The 6000-nt window shown below is 44.8% G+C and overlaps 1 protein-coding gene across 1 annotated transcript in view; it reads left to right on the top strand.

The window, feature by feature from the left end:
* The first annotated feature begins 326 nt into the window (after positions 1-326).
* Positions 327-6000, top strand: part of SEMA3D (semaphorin 3D) — a 278459-nt gene continuing 272785 nt past the window's right edge. The window contains exon 1 of the mRNA XM_049893901.1: positions 327-671. The gene's annotated coding sequence lies outside the window, so the exon portion shown is untranslated. The remainder of the gene's footprint in view (positions 672-6000) is intronic.

Raw genomic sequence — 6000 nt, 5'->3', positions numbered from 1 at the left:
GCCCCTTAATGGAGGGCTGGTCCCCCATCCCTATCCGTGCTTTTCAAAGCCACTAACAGTGGACCGTGGAATGAAAACGTCCCAAAGTCAAAGAGGCTGCTTTACAGACAGGGTGCCCTGTCCGGAAAAAAAACAGCCCTCAATGTGGCTGGAGCTACCTCTAAACGCTGACTGCTGACAGGGACGGACTTATGCACACTCCCGAGGACTGGCGTGCTCAACACAAAGAGGGACCGGAGGCAGGGGGAGGAGATCGGAAGGGAGAGGTAATCCCCGGTGTTCTGATCATCCCCTTTTTAGAAAGACTGAGTCTCTCCCAGGACAGCTGCTGCGGTCACACCACAAACTTAAAAGCCGCCCTCCCGCTCGGAACGTGCCTTTCCTCACCACCCTCGCCTCCCAAAGCTCCAGCTGGTGCCTCGCCCGCCACCAGTTTCCACACCGCGCTCGGCGGCGGCAGCGCCCCCTGTCTCCTGGCCTGGCCTCTGCGGCCACAGCCCCGCGCTCCGCCAGGGCCGCCGGCGGCTCCGCGGCTCAATCAGGGCTGTCGCTCTGAAGAGCTCGCGCCGGGACCCCGGCTCGCCGCCTCGCTCGCCTGCCGTCTACATCCTCTTCCTCTCTCCCTGGAAGGTCATTAGGGAAAGAGAGAGGGAGAGAAGAGTTCAGAGAAGGTTGGTTTCGGGTCACCTGCTATCCCAGGGGGAGGGCGCACTGGGGACCCTTGGGTGTTAGCAGGAATGATCAAGTTTGGGAGTGGCTGGGTGTCCGAAGTAAGGATGTGGAGGGACAAGGAGATAAGGAACCGTCTCGGAACTGAGAAGGCATTCGGGAGCTAATGGGGAGTCTGCGCGCGGGAGAGCGGACGGCTAGTGCGCGCGGCGCCAGGGACAGCTAGTTCCTGCCCTGGCACTACCGCTGCCGGAGGCTGCTTCTCTGGAGCCTCCGCCTGCTAGCACCGCGCGAAGTTTTCCTTCCGAGACGTACCCAGGAACTTCGCTTCCTCCCTCTTTTCCTTCCTCTCTCTGAGACCAAGGTGGCGGAGAGCGCCTTGTGAACGCACCCAGTGGCTTCCGCCGGCTGCAGGTTCACTAGGAGACACGTTGGCGGGGACCGTCAGGGGAGGACTTGACCAAGGGCATCTGCGCCCTCCCTCGCTCCTTTTCGCGTTGGGCTGGGGGAGGGGAAGGGGAGAGCGTAGTGGTTGTTTTTTGTTGTGAAGCTTTTGGGAGGGGGGTGGGAAGGAATGGGCGACGCCTTTTTCCTTGCTCGGGAACTGCGACGCCGGATGGAAGTGTGCATCCTTCTAGATCCACAAGGGAAAGTTGGAGTCGGACACCAGCCGCAAAGCTCGCTGCTTAGGGAATGCGTTTATGGCAAAACGCGTTCTCGCTGGAGCGGCGGAGCCCTTTGATATCCCTCGGCTTGACTCCTTCTGGTAGAGCCCTGATTCGACTCAGGCTGGGAATTTCATTCTCCGTGCGGCCCCGCGGTGTCCCTCCTGTCTTCCTCCCGGCACGCTGGAGTTGACGCGTTAATGGGCTGCTCTGCAGCGCTCAGCACTGGCTAGTTCTCCTTCCCCGGTAACTTGTGTTCAGCCTGTGAGCTGAGTTGCCTTACTTCCTTCCAGGCGCGCCAGAGGAGACTTGACAGAGGGAGGAGACGCAGCGCTCTCGCCGGGCAGGATGGACTCGAGGGGACGGAATGGGAGCCAGAGGTTCTCCTTTTGGGGCCTCTGGCGCCCGGAATTCCGCGTTATGGGGGTCTGAGTTAAATAGGCGAATTTTTCGCCGTTTAACCCAGAGCGAAGTCAGAATAAGAGGCAAGTGTCCCTGCATGGACTCTGTCTCCACCAAATCCTTTCCATCCATCCACCCCTTAGCTTGTCAGGACGTTTACAAAAGTAAAAGTTTAGCTGGATGGAAAAGGCTTCTCTGCCTGAATGCGTGTGTGGGGGGGGGGGATTCCTTAATGGGGAGGAATAGGTTGGGGGGGGTAGAAGATACGGGATGAGACCCCTCCTGGTAAGGTCCTGCTACTATTGTGTAGCCGTGGCAACCGCTAAGGCAAGAACGGCCAGAGCTGTCCCGGTTCCGCAGGTGGCAAGAAAAATGTGAAGGGTGGGGAAGCGAGAGAGCCGCATGTCCTCACTCCAGTGATGCCTTAGCTTCTCCGCTCTGACTCTGAACCAGACGGCGGCGAGGAGGATGAGCAGGAAGGGTTGGGGCTGGGAGTGAGCTGCCCTATCCGCGAGTTACCTTAACCCTCTCCAGCCTTGGAGCTGCTGAGGCTAGCCCCAGCTGCTAGCGTTAGCGAAGGAAACGTCGTTGACAGGCTACAAACTGAAGGCACAGGTCAGGGAGATGGGAAAAGACCTTGGCCCTTGGAAGGATAAGGCCAGGAAATACAGGAAGGTGATGTGGACGAGATAAAAAAAAAAAAAAAGGGGTCAAGAGGTAGCTGAGAAACAGTAGAACAGTACTGATTTAGACTGCCAGCATTTCAAATGGAATTTGCCAATTTATGAAATGGAAAATTGGAGGAGAAGGAAGGGAAATTTAACAAACACCTATTGTGTTCCAGGTGCCCAGGTGCTTTGTACATTATCAGGCTTCCAAACCAAAAAAAAAAAAAAAAGACAGTTGCCGTCGAAATACTACATGAATTACCATTATTCTCCTTTTTTTTTTAATTAAAAAAAAAGGCTAGAAATGGGCAGTGCCTCATTTTGGCTTTTATGATCTTAACAAAGAATGATAAGTTTTAAGAATCATATTGATAGTAAAGTGGGAAAATTAGGTATCCTCATTTTAGAGATGAAAATATTTAGATTCAAAGCTGTGAACTGACATGTCCAGAGATAAGCTTGCAAGGGGCAGGGCTAGACTGAGGCTGTTTTACTTGGATGTAGGTCCCCTTTCAGGGATTTCAGGCAACTTCCCATGATCCCACCTAACGGGAGGCCCTTTCTGAAGTCAGTCCCCATGCTGTGCATCTATCTGTTGTAATTTATGTATTATCAACTCCCAAGAATTTAAAAGGGATCCGTGATTGAGGAAGGTATGGACCGCATCAAGTCTATAGGCTTAGAATCACATATACTCAACGGGTAATTAATAATCTATACTTACACAGGTTTTACTATACCTTGTAGGAATTATTAATGTCCTAAATAATGTATGTAAAACAAAACAAAGTAGAAAGAACAAAACTTGCCAAATAGCAACCCCATGGCTGTGTTGAGAAAATTTCCTGAAATTAATGAAGTTTTCCTTTGTTTACTTCTTGCCTTCATGACCTGAGTATTTGAAAACTTTGTATTTTGGTCCCACTGGTTCACCTTTGGAGCCCTGGTGGCATAGTGGTTAAGAGCTTGGCTGCTAACCAAAACATCTGCAGTTCAAATCCACCAGCCACTCCTTGGAAACCCTGTGGGGCAGTTCTACTCTGTCCTATTGGGTCACTATGAGTCTGAATTGACTCAACCTCAATGGCCTTGGTTTCGTTTGTTTGCTTGTTTTGGTTCACCTTTATAAGAGTTTGTTACCCATTCACTGAGGAAGAGTAATGGTTTGACTCCTGTTACCTTCTGGCTGACTCTCCTAGAGGGAAGATCAAGGAGTAGTGTCTGGCAATGCAAAATGTTTTGGAACTATCAGGAACCTGCAATCAACAGGAGCAGAAACTGTTAGAGAAGTTATGTGGCTTTTCTTTTGTCTTCTACCTAAATTGCCTTTATAGTCTTAGCTAATTCATTTGCTTTATATTTTTCAGCGGGAAAAGAGCACATAGAAAAACTGAATTTTTAATGTCTTTTTTTTGTGTGTAGAGAGGGGTGGTAAGCGTAGTAGTTGGAATCATTTTTGGTGACAGACAGGGCCAGGGGTATAAACTATTAGAGTGCAGAGGAACCGCATCTTCTACTGTTTTCCGAGTGATATGCGAACAGATCAGGCAATAGTTGGAAACCGAATCACTGGACTGAATTCCTGTTCATGTCTTCTTTTCTTAAACTAGGAAGGTTATTGTTTGGGGTTAGAATTAGAAAATTTAATGGTACCCAGTTCTTACTCCTCATAATTGTGTTCTCATTCCGTCGTATATGTGTTTCTTAACTATCAAAAGGTTTATCACAGGCCCCAAGGTGTCTCTGAAGATGTCTTCTGGAATTGACAGACATCTCTGTGGCCTGGTGTTTGTGTAGACTTACCAGGCCTTGATGGAGTTACTGGGATAAATAGCCCTCATTTCTGTGATACATTTGGAATATCAACTTTTCAGTCTCAAGGAAAAATTGTTCCAATGCTTTACTAGAGAAGCCAGTTCTCACATACTGGTAATGGTTTAATGATTATTAATTAGTGGGTCTTCAGATTGTTTGATATAGCTTCATTGTTTTGGGAAAAACAAGTGTACGCTCTGACTTTACTGTTCTCTCTTGGAGGTATAATGCTATAATGGCTTATGTTCCTTGGGAAGCATCCTTGTAAATTAATGTTATCTTTCATAAACTAAAGTAACTATAGCTCTATTTTGAAAAGTTCTTATTATTCTTTCCATAAACACCTGGAGCTATATGGATTACCCAAGTAAAATAATAAATATTTTAATACCTGATAACATATTCTTTCAAAGGAAAAATATTTATTTTAATTTATATGTCTATAACACACAAACACATACACACTTACAGTATAGACCCAGAAATTGGTCAGTAGTATAATTGAAGCCACCTTCAATGAGTTAGATTACGTTTTCATATTTGTAGAATAAATAGTTTTATGGAATACTGATAATGACAATATAATAATGATTTCCCATGGGCAAAACTTGCTAATTGCTTTTCTTCCCACCTCAAAATTTGGTAAAAAAAACAAAAACAAAAAAATCCCTTCCTCCAGGAAACCTTGGCCAAAATCTCCCTTTATTTTTGTATCTTTATCATACATTTTTCTAGTACGTATCGTGCAAGCTAACATTCTAAGTGTTCAGTCATTTATTTTCTTCTTTGTTGTTGTTCATGATCCCTGACTAGAGCATAAGAACCTTGAGGGACAGAATTGTCTTCTCTACCTTTTTATACCTTCAGGTTAGAACAGTGTCAAACATACTCTATATGCTTAAGACAGAATGAAGTCTAATTAAGAGTGATTTTGAATTTCTTAACTTCCTAAATCAGACCAGACTAAACATCTTTGGTTTTATGCTTAAATCTGAGATCTTAGCAAGGAGAGTTTTTTTTTTTTTTTTTTACTATGTGAATTTTACCCTTTCATGGAAGCTGAGGGTTTTATGACAGCGTGGAGTGGTATAATGATCATATAAGAAAGTGTATGTAAGAATGCTTTGTAAAAGTCACATGGTACCAAAAGTTATTTTTATTCTTAAATTTTTTGTTTTACTTTTTACAAGGACTCAGTTAATAAAAATGAATGTCTACATCATCTACGTCCACATTGATTTGACTTAACTTTAAATACCTAAATAATAATTAGAAAGAACAATATAGCCAAAGAGAAATTCACAGTAAACAAATAACACATATAAGCAACTGCAACAACTTTGAAATTATTTTGAAATTTCAGTGTTAGTCCCTGGGCGGTACAGATGGTTAAGTGCTTGACTACTAGCTGAAAGGTTGCAGGTTTGAACCCACTCAGAGGTGCCTCAGATGACAAGCCTGGCAATCCACTTCCGAAAGGTCATAGCCTTGAAAACCCTATGGAGCCACTCTATTCTGCACGCATGGGGTTGCCATGAGTCAGAATCGACTTGATGGTAACTATGAGATATACTTAAATTATATATATACATATATAATTATATACATATAATTATATATACATATAAAATATGAAAAACAGTTATACAGTTATGTCCTTTTAAAAAGCTGGTTTATGTAATGAAGTATACCGCCCATGCTTGGATTTTAAGGACTTTTAATCTATTGTTATTAATATTTGATCATTTATGTCCATATTAATAATGTTTAATTTCTAATAG

Source organism: Elephas maximus, chromosome 8, assembly GCF_024166365.1.
Source record: "Elephas maximus indicus isolate mEleMax1 chromosome 8, mEleMax1 primary haplotype, whole genome shotgun sequence".
In the NCBI taxonomy this organism is placed as follows: Eukaryota; Metazoa; Chordata; class Mammalia; order Proboscidea; family Elephantidae; genus Elephas; species Elephas maximus.
Note: the sequence above shows the minus strand (reverse complement) of the source record. Positions and strands in the feature narration are given on the sequence as shown.